The sequence below is a fragment of the Balaenoptera physalus genome (assembly GCF_965194825.1).
Source record: "Balaenoptera physalus genome assembly, chromosome: 13".
In the NCBI taxonomy this organism is placed as follows: Eukaryota; Metazoa; Chordata; class Mammalia; order Artiodactyla; family Balaenopteridae; genus Balaenoptera; species Balaenoptera physalus.
In genome coordinates, this window is record NC_138892.1 from 57424688 (window position 1) to 57439840 (window position 15153).

Below are 15153 nucleotides of genomic sequence, written 5' to 3' on the forward strand. Positions count from 1 at the left end.
TAGGGTAATAGAACAAATGGAAAAAATTCATCTGTTCTTAGAAACAAGACTCAGCCCTGCCAGCATCTTCAAATCTGATTACTGTAGCTACAAAAGAGCGAGAATCTTATTTATTTCACATTCACCTGAGAGCTGGACAAAATAGGTTATGCTCAATTGACTGCGAATTCACTAAATGATAAATTATGAAGTTTATGTTTCAACTAAGTTGAAAGGGTAGTAAATTCACAATAGGCAACTTGGCTTTCATATTTTAAGTCACGAATGTTGTTCTCTTCAAAACTGAGTGTTTTTTAAAAATTAAAAATCTCTGCTGCTTGTCTCTGCTTCAGTTGGTAGAATCTCAGTCATAGTGAATAAAATTCATTCCAGTTCAGGAAATTTCACTTTCAAAAAATGACCTATTAGAAGTTTCCAGTTAAAGAAGTGATAAATTGAGTTATGTATCAAAAGTAACCATAAATTTCACATTCCTTATAAAACACATTCATTTAATTTAACTTAATGATCCTACTGATTTATCCATAAAGGAAATTTGAGGCACAGTCAGGGTGAGTTCTTACATTTTAAATTATAGTTATTATTAAATCAGGCTTTTGGTTGAATTTTGTGAAAATACCAATTATTTGCGAAGAAATAACTGATTCTTCAGGTAGTGTTCCCCAGTGTCCTCATTACTATCTTCTGCACAAACCACTAGAGGGCAAGACAGTCTAACATATTAGAGCAGATCTAATTTTATCCAACAGAGGGCAGTCATACATACACCAGGCAAAGAAATCAGTATATTACATTATGTTTCAACTATTACAATCTGCCATTACCTTTTGGGATTATAAGAGGGAGGAGAAGAGAGAAAGAAAGGAAGAAGGAAAGAACACAACCCTCTCAATAAACAATTCATTGGCCGACTTCTCTGAAATTGTTAAGCAAGTGAGTTTAATAAACAATTTGCTTTTTTCTGGATTTAAATAGTTTAAACTTGAAGTGAAAAAAAAAAAAAACACCAGTTAGAAGATACATCTTAACAAAGGAAATGAGAAAACACGTGAAAGCTGTTTCCAATCAAAGAGACCAAGTGTTAACAGCTTTATTTTTATGTGCAAACACAATGTCAAGTTACCTTTAAAGGCTAAGTAGTGAATTAGTAGCATAAATAATTTTTCATTAAACAAAAACTAGATAAAAACTGTAAGTGAAGTGAGAGACAGGATTAGCCATTTCTCACAGAACATCTTGAAGAAGCCTGGGTTAATGGGAAAAGTCAAGAATCAGGAAGCCTGGGTTTTATCCCTGACTCCTATCCATTGGCTGTATGACAACTGGTAGGTTGGCCAATCCACATAGACTTCAGTTGCCTCATATGCAAAATTGTGGAAGTTGTAACATAAACGACTTCCAAATCCGGATGGTCATCAGAAACCTTGCTTTGCTAGTCTCTAGACCTACTAAATTAGAACTGAATCTCCAGAAATGAAGCCTAACAACATACGCATATATATATATGTACACCTTAAATACAAATATATATATACATTATATATGTGTATATATTATATACATACACACATATATATGTGTGTGTGTATGTGCAATTCTAGGTAATTTTTTTTTAATTAATTAATTTATTTATTTATGGTTGTGTTGGGTCTTTGTTTCTGTGCGAGGGCTTTCTCTAGTTGTGGCAAGCGGGGGCCACTCTTCATTGCGGTGCGTGGGCCTCTGACTATCGCGGCCTCTCTTGTTGAGGAGCACAGGCTCCAGACGCGCAGGCTCAGTAATTGTGGCTCACGGGCCCAGTTGCTCTGTGGCATGTGGGATCTTCCCAGACCAGGGCTCGAACCCGTGTCCCCTGCATTGGCAGGTGGATTCTCAACCACTGCGCCACCAGGGAAGCCCATTCTAGGTAATTTTGATGATCTGTCATTATTGTAAACATTGGGCTAAATGAAGGCTAAGTTTCCTTTATCACTTTTAAATTCTATGACTTTATGCGTATTTGTACATCACTAAGTTGGTATTTTAAGATATAAGATATTTTTCTGGCCCAACACTAAAAAAAGGAACAACAGAAACTCCATCACATTAAAAAATTTGAGCTCAGAAGAAATCAATTTGGAGACAAAGTTTCCAAGAGTCCCACTGATACCTTGGTATTTTTTCACTTTTCCTCAGAACTTTCACTTTTTAACTGAATATTTGTCATTAGTTCTTTTGATATTATGTGGCTGCACTTGATTATGTGCATAATGATGTTAATTTATTGTTGGTGGTGTCGACTTAAAATAATGCACAACGTGAGAATTGTGAGTCAAGTTTTATTTGGGGCAAAATGAGGACTATAGACCGGGAGACAGCATTTCAGATAGTTCTGAGAAACTGCTCCAAAGAGGTAGGGGGAATGGTCAGTATATCTGTGATTTTGGTGAAGGGGGAGTACATACAATCAAGCACAAACTTTTGCAGAAGGTTTCTTCTAGTCACAAGGACCAGTCGTCACCGTGAAGGATTTTAGTGCTTTTCTAGATATGAGGGAAGAATTGGGCTCATAAAATCGGCTTCTGAAAATAAAAATATCTAACTATCTGAAGACCTGTTCTGCCAGTTTTCTCAGAGCACAGAGTGCCTCATTTCTGCTCTCCACTCTGAACTCCTTTCAGGGGGTGTTGAAAATCAGCGGCTGCAGCAGCTCATGATGTAATCCTTGTAGAGGCAGATGGCAAGTGCCAACGGCAGGTGCCAATTCGTAGTTGACAGTGGTGGTGTTGTTATATCTTGAATCTGTAATGGCTAACTGCCACCAGAATGACCTTAGTGTATATGTTCTGACTCTGGGGAATGTGGAGGAATTATGAATTATGATGTCATCATCTTATGAATTATGTCATCTTATGAATTATGATGTCATCAGCACAACTGAAATTCTACTTTACGATAAGGCAAGAGAAACCAGGCTGGACCCAATAGCAATATCTGAAGAAAGAGAAATGGAATCTAGAAGTGATTAGTCAATTATTTTCTGTGTAAAGCTTATCTTTTACAATCTCATTCTAAGTAGGAGGATTCACAACAAGTTTAACTTTACTTGACATACACCAAGAAAATCCTTTTAAGTCTAACTACTTAATTAAGTAATTTAAGTCTAACTACCTAGTTAAGTCTAACTAACCTAACTACCTAATTAAGTCTAGTGACAGAAGATGGAAAATGGCTTCACTTTCAGTAAACATATTATTTTTCTGGTACACAACTTGATACAAGGTCACGTCAATCTTTGGGTTACGTTAGTGCTCTGGGGAGCAGTATAGATCCTTGTGGGATTTTAACAAAGCAATTGATATTGGAGATGAGATGCCTCACTACATGTGAGTGACTAATAACCTTGGAATTAGAGGTGATAACGAAGGACAATCAAAGGCAATGATAGTCTCTGCTAATCTCCTGCTTCTCTCACTGCATTATTCTTTGATCAGATTCAACATAATTTTCCCTCAAGAATCTATGAGAATGTATTATTTTATTAATTTCATGTGACATAGCACTTCCTGTTTCTATGGAAGAACACAAGAAGAGTAATTCAGAAATCAGATGCTACATAAATAGTTTCCCTCACTTATCACATTTATCTAATATTCAGTCTCTATCCTTTCCCCTTCACCCCTTCACAGCCTCTCTCTATCTCCCTCCCTCCCTCCCTCTGATAGTGTTAAAAAATACTCTTCTTTTCATTTTGGACAAACACATAAAATACATATTGCTACATCAAGAGAACACTTTAAAAATGATTCTCATATAATGGCAGTAAAAATATAATTCTGCAATTCCAAAAGAGCTAAGCTGAAACCAATAGTAATTCAATTAATTCAGTTATTCTCATGTTTTATTTTACTTTAGCCATTTAAAAATAAAAACAACTTCTAAGCAGTCCTTTTGCCAGCTGTTTAGGTTCGTTTTAAATATATACACATTTTTGTTTTAGGGGGGAGCAAGCTACAATATTTTATTCCATGCACTTTTCTGAAAGCATTCTCTAAGTCAACCAGTCCTACAAAGTAAAGTACTCAACCAGTTCAGAAGATGAGCAAAAAAAACCCCTGAATTAATAGTACTCCCACATAACATTCAGTGTATGCCATATTCTGCAGCAGCTGGAAATACAATTAAATTTTTTAGAATTAATTTTATAATCAGATATTAAGAATGTGGACATTTTACCACTACCAAGTAAACTTGTGAGGCAGGTTCATTGTATGCTAAGTTGATTCCCCTGAATTATCTACTTAGTAAACTAGTCACTATTAATTTGACCATTAGGGAAATCAAACCTGCAGAAAAGAACTTCAACATTCAGAAGATTATGTCTGAACAAAATACTGCATATCATAACTGCTCAAATTATTTTCTACACAATATAGACCCTCAATATAAGGTATCTGATTAAATCAAGCACCATCCCGAGCCAATGATGGTATTCTTTCTTCTTAGATTTAAGTTTTGTTCTTTGTTCCTGTGTGATGGAATATTTCACACACCCTTAGGCTGCCACACCCATCTGTCACAGGTGTATGGACTTGTTGATGTTTCCCTTGCTCTTTAATTTCTACTTAATCAATGAGCTATAATTGCTATGAAATCTGGCTTTCCAACTGGGACAAATGGTGCCTCTTTAGTTTTTCAGTTAGAGTTAGATCCCTAATCTTCATCACATGAATAAAGAGAAACAACCTAATAACTGGTTCAAGAATCTCCATGGCACATCTGGATTCTCCACCCTGCTACCACCTTCTCTAATTGTCCCTGAATATTTTATGTAAGTATGATGCTAAGGAAAGGAAACTAATCAAATATTAAAATTTTAGACTATATATATTCTAAAAATAATCTTAAAACAGATAGTCTGAAAGTCCATTCTAAGTGTCATAGTGGGCATTTATATTTTGTTTTTTGGTTCCATGTAGTGAATAAGAACCAGAGCATTTGCTGCACTAAACGGCTGACTTCTTCACAGAAAGTCTTCTCATCACTAAGTTTTAGGATTGTATGATATACCACACCAAGCATAATGTTCCTCTGAGGATTCAGTCATTTGTGACTCAACCAGATGACCACATTCTGAGTTAGCACTCCATGGAACCCAATTCTGAGTCATCAATCAAAAAACTGTCATGCTTATTCTCAGGCTCCTGGAATTTACATTCTCTCTTACTTTTCTTCTCTCTCCCACCTTTTCTCCTCTTTTTCCTAAATGCTTTTGAGAGAAAATCCCAGAAGCCCTTCTAGGATAGAGAAATACAAACAAATTTGAATCTGTTGGATAGATTCGCCTGTTTCCTAGCCAAAGAGAGGAGGTGAACCAAAGAAACGGGAACAAGGCATTACTATGTTTTGGGGAAAGCACTTCTTTGACAGTGTGGACAGGAAGGGTGTAAGGGCATCTAACACACTTGTATACACTTGCTTTTAAGGCGTAAAGCCATCATTAATATACAAATTGTCATGCATAAATACGAAACTGTTACATCATCCTATGTTTTTTAAAAGAACAGATGTAAAGTGGTGAATTGGGAAAAAGCAGAGTGTAGGTGTCCCAATACCATATCTTTTCTACTTTCTCTTCAGGTTTATACAGTAGAATAATCTTATATTTTTAAAAGTCTGGAAAGGATCTCCAGATAGTCTGAATCATCTATTTCATTAATTCTTGAACTACCATAGTGTGCACTAAACTTGTGACTTATCAGATATCAGAACGTAGTGGTGAGCTCTGGAACCAGACTGCCAAGACTAAACCCAAGCTCTTCTATATGCTAACTATGCAACTTTGAGCAAGTTACTTCATTACTCCGAGATTCAGTTTGCTTATCTGTAAAATGGAAACAAAGTAGCTGCATCATAAGATTTTTGTGAACTAAGCCACTCAAGTACCAATGCCATGCCTTGTATAATTTTTTTTCGTTCCTCTAATTCCTGCAAATTCCTTAGCATCTGGGTCAACCAAAATCAAACTGGATAATCAGGTGTGAGCTGAATTTAAGTCATGAAGTATTATGTCTATGAAGCCAAAATACCATCAAATAGAGGCAGTGTGTTGGTGAAAAAAGCAGAATTGGTGCCACGGGAGTATTTTTAGCTCCAGTTTCTCCAATTACCAGTTACGTGACCTTGAGTAAGTCACTTAATCTCTGAAGTTCAACTTTCTGGTTAAGTAAAAAGGAATAACACACACAGTGTGGCATTTGTCACGGGAATTAAAAGACATCATTGATATAAAATTAAAACTATTAATGTTAAATTGAGGAAGGAAAATTTCCTTCACTTTATATGACAATAAGAAACAGGAACAAATAAATAAAAAACATCACATGTTCCACTCGAACCGCTTCCTCTGTGGAGCCTTTCCTGCTTCCACAGTTTTCTCTCCCCCAGAGCAATGTTGTTTACTCTTGCCTCTTTGTTACCTTTAGGCATACCTCCCTCATCTGTCTCATTAATAATTGTTTATGGGTCTACGGCCTATAGAAATGAAACATGTCTTATTTGTTTCCGTATCCCCAGCACCTACCACAGAGACAAACACAGTGAATGGTGCTCAGCAAATGAGTTTTTAATAACTGATTGAACGCATAAATGAAAGTATTCTCCTGATGTTAAAGAAAGATAGGATACAGCTGCATATCATTTCTTAGAATGGATGGCCAAGAAAAAAACATCCACTCTTTACCTAACAGTATTGTCTTCTGCATATATATGCATATATATCTCCAGTTGCATGAATCTTGGTATTGTCATCATTAGAAATGACGCTAACATTCCAGAGTCAAGCAGACATCTCTTTTGTTGGATGGATGAAGACTCCAGCCTGTTGGTGGGGCTGAAGCTGCACAGCCAACTGGGAAGAACACTTGGAATTCTGCAGCAGGGCCAGAAAAGGGGCATTAGCTTCATGAATGTGGCTCTCATACAACTGTGTTGGAACAAAGCTGGCTATGAATCAAACCCTGTGCTTGTCTGACTGTCCTCCTGGAAGAGTGTATGTGTTACATCGGCTACAGGGGACAGGCAAGGGTTTTAAGAGACAAGTAGAAGAGAAGATAGAATGTCATTTAAAACACATTTCCAGACTCCTTCTCAAGTGAAAACCCAGTAACTTCGAGTGGATCCATGCCAATAATGTTTCAGCATTTCTATACATGATCAGATTACTCTCATCTCATCTTGGCTCCAGTCACATGTGAACATGGAAGCCTGTACTGTCTAGGATACTGTAAGCAGAGAACCAGCCCTTACACTCAAGCAGGACAGATTTGGGTGGAGAGTCCTGGTTAACTCATAAACAATTTATAAACTCAAGCATTTAGCAAGTCTTGATTAAAGGTTTAAATCATTAGAGCTCTTTGCCAATAAAATACAGGGTTTCACCGTTTTCAGTAACCAGGCTTTGGAAATCTTGGGGAAAAATCCTACATCACAGCTAGGAAAAATTTTAATATTTAATCAGCTAACCTAAAAAATGCTTATGAGGAAAAACCTAAATACTGATACGCGTATGAAATGCTTTATATAAATCTCTTCAAAATATTATCCCTCTGAACTGAGACAGGTTTTGTAGTGATAGTGGCTAGAAAATTCAAACCAGTTTTGAAAAAAGAAAAAATAAGAATTTAACCTAGTCAGATGGAATGTCAGAAAATGAGTTGTGATTTTTCTTTAATACATAGTTAACTATGGCTCTCCAAATTTGACAAAACTGTATCAGTGTAAGCAATCAATTCTTCTTTAAGATTGCTTTTATTACCCAAGAAGGCTTAGTGGTCTAACCCAGCCCTTCCCTTCCAATTTAATGTAACAAATGAAATTCCATTGTATGTATTGTCAGAGTTAGAGAGTGATGGTTAAATCAAAGACCTATTAAACATTCTGCAAAAAATCTGCAAATAGGGCAAAAATAAATATGCCAATGTACTCAACTGGAAGATTTTACTCAACTCAAGGCTTCTCAAGATCAAGGACTGGGTCTTAATCATCTTTTAATTCCCAATATTGGAGAGACCTCTACACTTGGTAAAAATCTCAAAAGATTTTGGTCAAGAGCCTGAAGAAACTGATTAAAAATGTCATTAAAATAATTTTCTCAGCTCAATATATGCTTATAAAGGCAGAATTAATACTGGAAGATTGTTAAGTACATTACTCTGTTCTTTAAATTTTTACTTTTAAATACCCCACCCCAAGATTGAAATGCACCTTCACAGTAAGCCTTTTTTAAGTGAGCACGAAAGAGATTAAAGGGTCAAAGAATGAGCAAAAGCTACTTGGGGCAACAGGTGTGTAGATGAAGTGAAAGTAGACATGGAGTGGGAGAAAGTTCCAAGCACTCCAAGGGAGGAAAACAACAAGTAGCAGAATGTAGTTTTATCACAAAATCAACCTTATTCATTTATAAAGAATTTCCTAAGGGATTTTTAAAAATAACAATCAATGAAAAGATCTTTAAAGAAGAAAAAAGAAATGAATCACTTTAATTCAATCCAATAAAAACTTTTCTGTATTTTCTGGGTAATAGATCCCCTTTTCAGGCCCTCCAAGGCCGTCTCTGCAGTCAGCATAAAATGAAGTTGAGCAATTATTTGTTGAACTTTAATTTAAACAGCTGTAGATCAAAATAATTTAGGTCAATTATGATCAAGGATTCATGTCAGTGTGATAGCCTCCAGTATTTGAGTTAATGATCCCCTCCCTCAGTGTGGTAGTGAAAAGAACATTTGATAAGAGGTTAGGAGAACTGGATGCTTTTTTCAAATGTACCATTGAACTAGCAACTGTTAATCTCTCCGGGACATAGTGTTATCATCTGATCACAATAGATAATATTTGCACAATCAAGTTATTTGATGAGCAATGAAACACTATATATAAATAACTTTGCAAATATAAAGTGTTTTGTAAATGTAATGAATTCATTGTGAAAATTCCCTCCCTTGTCATCCCATAACACTTTGTATAGGTTGCATGAACTTTTCTTTAGTAAGACATTATAAGAGATATGGCTGAAAAGCAAAGTACTTTGATAAAAATATAAAAGAAAATGTATTGGAGAGAAAAAAACATGCTCCAATATACATTATGCATTAATATAAAACAAAGCACTTTTCTCTTTAGGTGTATGATACATGTATGATTTAACACTTCATGATAATAATGCATAATTTTTCATTGATCCATAATAAGTGACCTTATATTTTCAATGGAACAAAATTAAGTTTGTTTCCATTTTACTGATGCTAAAATCTTATAAAACCAACCTTTCAGCTCAGTATACTTAAATAAAAGCAGCTCTTTCCAAAGTTGAAAATGTCAATCCACCAGAGGGCAGACAGCAGAAGCAAGAAGAACTACAGTCCTGCAGCCTGTGGAACAAAAACCACATTCACAGAAAGACACACAAAATGCAAAGGCAGAGGACTATGTACCAGATGAAGAAACAAGATAAAACCCCAGAAAAACAACTAAATGAAGGGGAGATAGGCAACCTTCTAGAAAAAGAATTCAGAATAATGATAGTGAAGATGATCCAGGACCTCAGAAAAAGAATGGAGGCAAAGATTGAGAAGATGCAAGAAATGTTTAACAAAGACCTAGAAGAATTAAAGAACAGAAATGAACAATACACTAACTGAAATGAAAAATACACAAGAAGGAATCAATAGCAGAATAACTGAGGCAGAGGAACAGATAAGTGACCTGGAAGACAGAATGGTGGAAATCACTGCCATGGAACAGAATAAAGAAAAAAGAATGAAAAGAAATGAAGACAGCCTAAGAGGTCTCTGGGAGAACACAAAACGCACCAACATTTGCATTATAGGGGTCCCAGAAGGAGAAGAGAGAGAGAAAGGACCCAAGAAAATATTTGAAGAGACTATAGTTGAAAACTTGCCTAACGTTGGAAGGGAAATAGCCACCCAAGTCCAGGAATCACAGAAAAGTCCCAGGCAAGATAAACCCAAGGAGAAACATGCTAGACACCTAGTAATCAAATTGATAAAAATTAAAGACAAAGAAAAATTATTGAAAGCAACAAGGGAAAAATGACAAATAACATACAAGGGAACTCCCATAAGGTTAACAGCTGATTTCTCAGCTGAAACTCTACAAGCCAGAGGGAGTGGCACAATATATTTAAAGTGTTGAAAGGGAAGAACCTACAACCAAGATTACTCTACCTGGCAAGGATCTCATTCACATTTGATGGAGAAACCAAAAGCTTATAGACAAGAAAAAACTAAGAGAATTCAGCACCACCAAACCAGCTCTACAACAAATGCTAAAGGAACTTTTCTAAGTGAGAAACACAAGAGAAGAAATGGACCTACAAAAACAAACCCAAAACGATTAAGAAAATTGTAACAGGAACATACATATCGATAATTACCTTAAATGTGAATGGATTAAATGCTCCAACCAAAAGACATAGGCTTGCTGAATGGACACAAAAACAAGACCCATATATATGTTGTCTACAGGAGACCCACTTCAGACCTAGGGACAAATACAGACTGAAAGTGAGGGGATGGAAAAAGATATTCCATGCAAATGGAAATCAAAAGAAAGCTGGAGTAGCAATACTCATATCAGATAAAATAGACTTTAAAATAAAGAATGGTATAAGAGACAAGGAAGGACACTACATAATGATCAGGGGATCAATCCAAGAAGAAGATATAATAATTATAGATATATATGCACCCAACATAGGAGCACTTCAATACATAAGGCAAATGCTAACAGCTATAAAAGGGGAAATCGACAGTAACACAATAATAGTGGGGGATTTTAGGACCTCACTTACACCAAAGGACAGATCATTGAGATGGAAAATTTATAAGGAAACACAAGCTTTAAATGACACAATAGACCAGATAGATTTAATTGATATTTATAGGACAGTCCATCTGAAAACAGCAGATTACACTTTCTTCTCAAGTTAACACGGAACATTCTCCAGTATAGATCACATCTTGGCTCAAAAATCAAGCTTGGTAAATTTAAGAAAATTGAAATCATATCAAGCATCTTTTCCGACCACAATGCTATGAGATTAGAAATCAATTACAGGGAAAAAAACGTAAAAAACACGAACACATGGAGGTTAAACAATACGTTATTAAATAACCAAGAGATCACTGAAGAAATCAAAGAGGAAATCAAAAAATGCCTAGAGACAAATGACAATGAAAACATGACGATCCAAAGCCAATGGGATGCAACAAAAGCAGTTCTAAGAGGGAAGTTTATAGCAATACAATCCTACCTCAAGAAACAAGAAAAATCTCAAATAAACAATGTAACCTTACACCTAAAAGAACTAGAGAAAGAACAACAAACAAAACCCAAAGTTAGTAGATGGAAAGAAATCATAAAGATCAGGGCAGAAATAAATGAAATAGAAATAAAGAAAACAGTGGCAAAGATCAATAAAGCTAAAAGCTGCTTTTGTGAGAAGACAAAATTGATAAACCTTTAGCCAGACTCCTCAAGAAAAAGAGGGAGAGGACTCAAATCAATAAAATTAGAAATGAAAAAGGAGAAGTTACAATGGACACCACAGAAATACAAAGCATCATAGGAGACTACTACAAGCAACTCTATGTCAATAAAATGGACAACCTGGGAGAAATGGACAAATTCTTAGAAAGGTATAACCTTCCAAGACTGAACCAGGGAGAAATAGAAAATATGAACAGACCAATCACAAGTAATGAAATTGAAACTGTGATTAAAAATCTTCCAACAAACAAAAGTCCAGGACCAGATGGCTTCACAGGTGAATTCTATCAAACATTTAGAGAAGAGCTAACACCCATCCTTCTCAAACTCTTCCAAAAAATTGCAGAGGAAGGAATACTCCCAAACTCATTCTATGAGGCCACCATCACCCTGATAACAAAAAGAGACAAAGATACTACAAAAAAAGAAAATTACAGACCAATATCACTGATGAATATAGATGCAAAAATCCTCAACAAAATACTAGCAAACAGAATCCAACAACACATGAAAAGCATCATACACCATGATCAAGTGGGATTTATCCCAGAGATGCAAGGATTCTTCAAAATATGCAAAGCAATCAATGTGATACACCATATTAACAAATTGAAGAATAAAAGCCATATGATCATCTCAATAAATGCAGAAAAAGCTTTTGACAAATTCAACACCAATTTATGATAAAGACTCTCCAGAAAGTGGGCATAGAGGGAACCTACCTCAACATAATAAAGGCCATATATGACAAACACACAGCAAACATCATTCTAAATGGTGAAAAACTGAAAGCATTTCCAGTAAGATCAGGAACAAGACAAGGATGTCCACACTCACCACTCTTATTCAACAAAGTTTTGGAAGTCCTAGCCACAACAATCAGAGAAGAAAAAGAAATAAAAGGAATCCAAATCAGAAAAGAAGTAAAGCTGTCACTGTTTGCAGATGACATGATACTATCCATAGAGAATCCTAAAGATGCCACCAGAAAACTACTAGAGCTAATCAATGAATTTGGTAAAGTTGCAGGATACAAAGTTAATGCACAGAAATCTCTTGCATTCCTATACACTAACAGCAAAAATCAGAAAGAGAAATTAAGGAAACAATCCCACTCACCACTGCAACAAAAAGAATAAAATATCTAGGAATAAACCTACCTAAGTAGGTAAAAGACCTGTACTCAGAAAACTATAAGACACTGATGAAAGAAATCAAAGATAAGACAAACAGATGGAGAGATATACAATGTGCTTGGCTTGGAAGAATCAATATTGTGTAACTGACTCTACTACCCAAAGCAATCTACAGACTCAGTGCAATCCCTATCAAATTACCAATGGCATTTTTTACAGAACTAGAAAAAAAAGTCTTAAAATTTGTATGGAAACACAAAGACCCCAAATAGCCAAAGCAATCTTGAGAAAGAAAAACGGAGCTGGAGGAATCAGGCTCCCTGACTTCAGACTATACTACAAAGCTACAGTAATCAAGACAATATGGTACTGGCACAAAAACAGAAACATAGATCAATGGAACAGGATAGAAAGCCCAGAGATAAACCCACACACCTATGGTCAACTAATCTATGACAAAGGAGGCAAGGATATACAATGTAGAAAAGACAGTCTCTTCAGAGAGTGGTGCTGGGAAAACTGGACAGCTACATATAAAAGAATGAAATTAGAACACTCCCTAACACCATACAGAAAAATAAACTCAAAATGGATTAAAGACCTAAATGTAAGGCCAGATACTATAAAACTCTTAGAGGAAAAAATAGGAAAAACACTCTTTGACATAAATCACAGCAAGATCTTTTTTGACCCATCTCCTATAGTAATGGAAATAAAAACAAAAATAAACAAATGGGACCTAATGAAACTTAAAAGCTTTTGCACAGCAGCGCAAACTATAAACAAGATGAAAAGACAACCCTCAGAATGGGAGAAAATATTTGCAAATGAACCAACGGACAAAGGATTAATCTCCAAAATATATAAACAGCACATGCAGCTCAATATTAAAAAAAACAAACAACCCAATCCAAAAACTGGGCAGAAGACCTAAATAGACATTTCTCCAAAGAAGACTTACAGATGGCCAAGAGGCACATGAAAATCTGCTCAACAACACTAATTATTAGAGAAATGCAAATCAAAATTACAATGAGGTATCACCTCACACCGGTTAGAATGGACATCATCAGAAAATCTACAAACAACAAATGCTGAAGAGGGTGTGGAGAAAAGGGAACCCTCTTGCACTGTTGGTGGGAATGTAAATTGGTACAGCTACTATGGAGAACAGTATGCAGGTTCCTTACAATACTAAAAATAGAACTACCATATGACCCAGCAATCCCACTAATGGGCATATACCCAGGGAAAACCATAATTCAAAAAGATACATGCACCCCAATGCTCATTGCAGCTCTATTTACAATAGTCAGGTCTTTGAAGCAACCTAGATGCCCATTGACAGACGAATGGATAAAGAAGATGTGGTACGTATATGCAATGGAATATTACTCAGCCATAAAGAGGAACGAAATTGGGTCATTGGTAGAGACATGGATGGACCTAGAGACTGTCACACAGAGTGAAGTAAGTCAGAAAGAGAAAAACAAATATTGTATATTAACGCATATATGTGGTATCTAGAAAAATGGTACAGATGAACCAGTTTGCAAGGCAGAAATAGAGACACAGATGTAGAGAACAAACATATCAACACCAAGGGGGGAAACCGGGGTGGGGGGCGGGTAGTGGGTGGTAGGATGAATTGGGAGATTGTGATTGACATATATACACTAATATGTATAAAATGGATAACTAGTAAGAACCTGCTGTATAAAAATAAATAAAATAAAATTCACATAAAAACAAAGTTGAAAATATCATTAGGCATTCTGTGTGCAGTGAGTACTTAGAAATACATAATGCTCACTTTTGTTATCAATGGGGATAATGATAGTTTTCACTCTAAGCCATGCGAATATTGGCAGTAATATCGAGTCTTGTTTAGAAACCTGGTTTCATCTGAAACGTAACCTAAATACAACTAGAGTGGGTGAATCCGCATGAACCAAAACTCCAAACCCTGTGAACTTTCCCCCCAAATGTACATTACTTTGAAACCTCCTCACATGCGTGTGACTTAAACAACAAAATCATAGTCAGAGATGCCAAGAAACTGAAACAGAATATTTTCCTAGTTCCTTTAGTGAGAGACAGCTATTTTATTGTTATCCTTATTGCTGCTGCTGCTTTTTGTGTTTGCTTTTAGTCAGGGATCTATTTAAATTTTCTTTAGAAAATTTTCTTTAACCACTAAACATAGTAACAAAATGGGATTACATGAAAAATAAACCTGATATTGTCCAGAGGTAGTAAAATTTTCTTTTTATAACTGAGGTGTAGGAATATTTTTGGATAATAAAAATCATTTCATGATTAAGATGAAAAATTATTTAAGATTAAGATGAAATATTTACGATTATGATGAAAAATTATTTTCTACTTGGCTTTTTAAATGTTAGAAGTCTTTTGTTTTTTCTCCTCCTATATTGGAATAGCCAAATAAAAAAAATATGACTTCTGTGGA

The 15153-nt window shown here is 35.6% G+C and overlaps 1 long non-coding RNA gene across 1 annotated transcript in view; it reads right to left on the reverse strand.

The window, feature by feature from the left end:
* The window catches only part of LOC309642027, a 252645-nt gene that overhangs the window by 19682 nt on the left and 217810 nt on the right, over positions 1-15153 (reverse strand). The window contains exon 6 of the long non-coding RNA XR_014252908.1: positions 6722-6910. This is a non-coding gene — a long non-coding RNA (uncharacterized lncRNA). The remainder of the gene's footprint in view (positions 1-6721; positions 6911-15153) is intronic.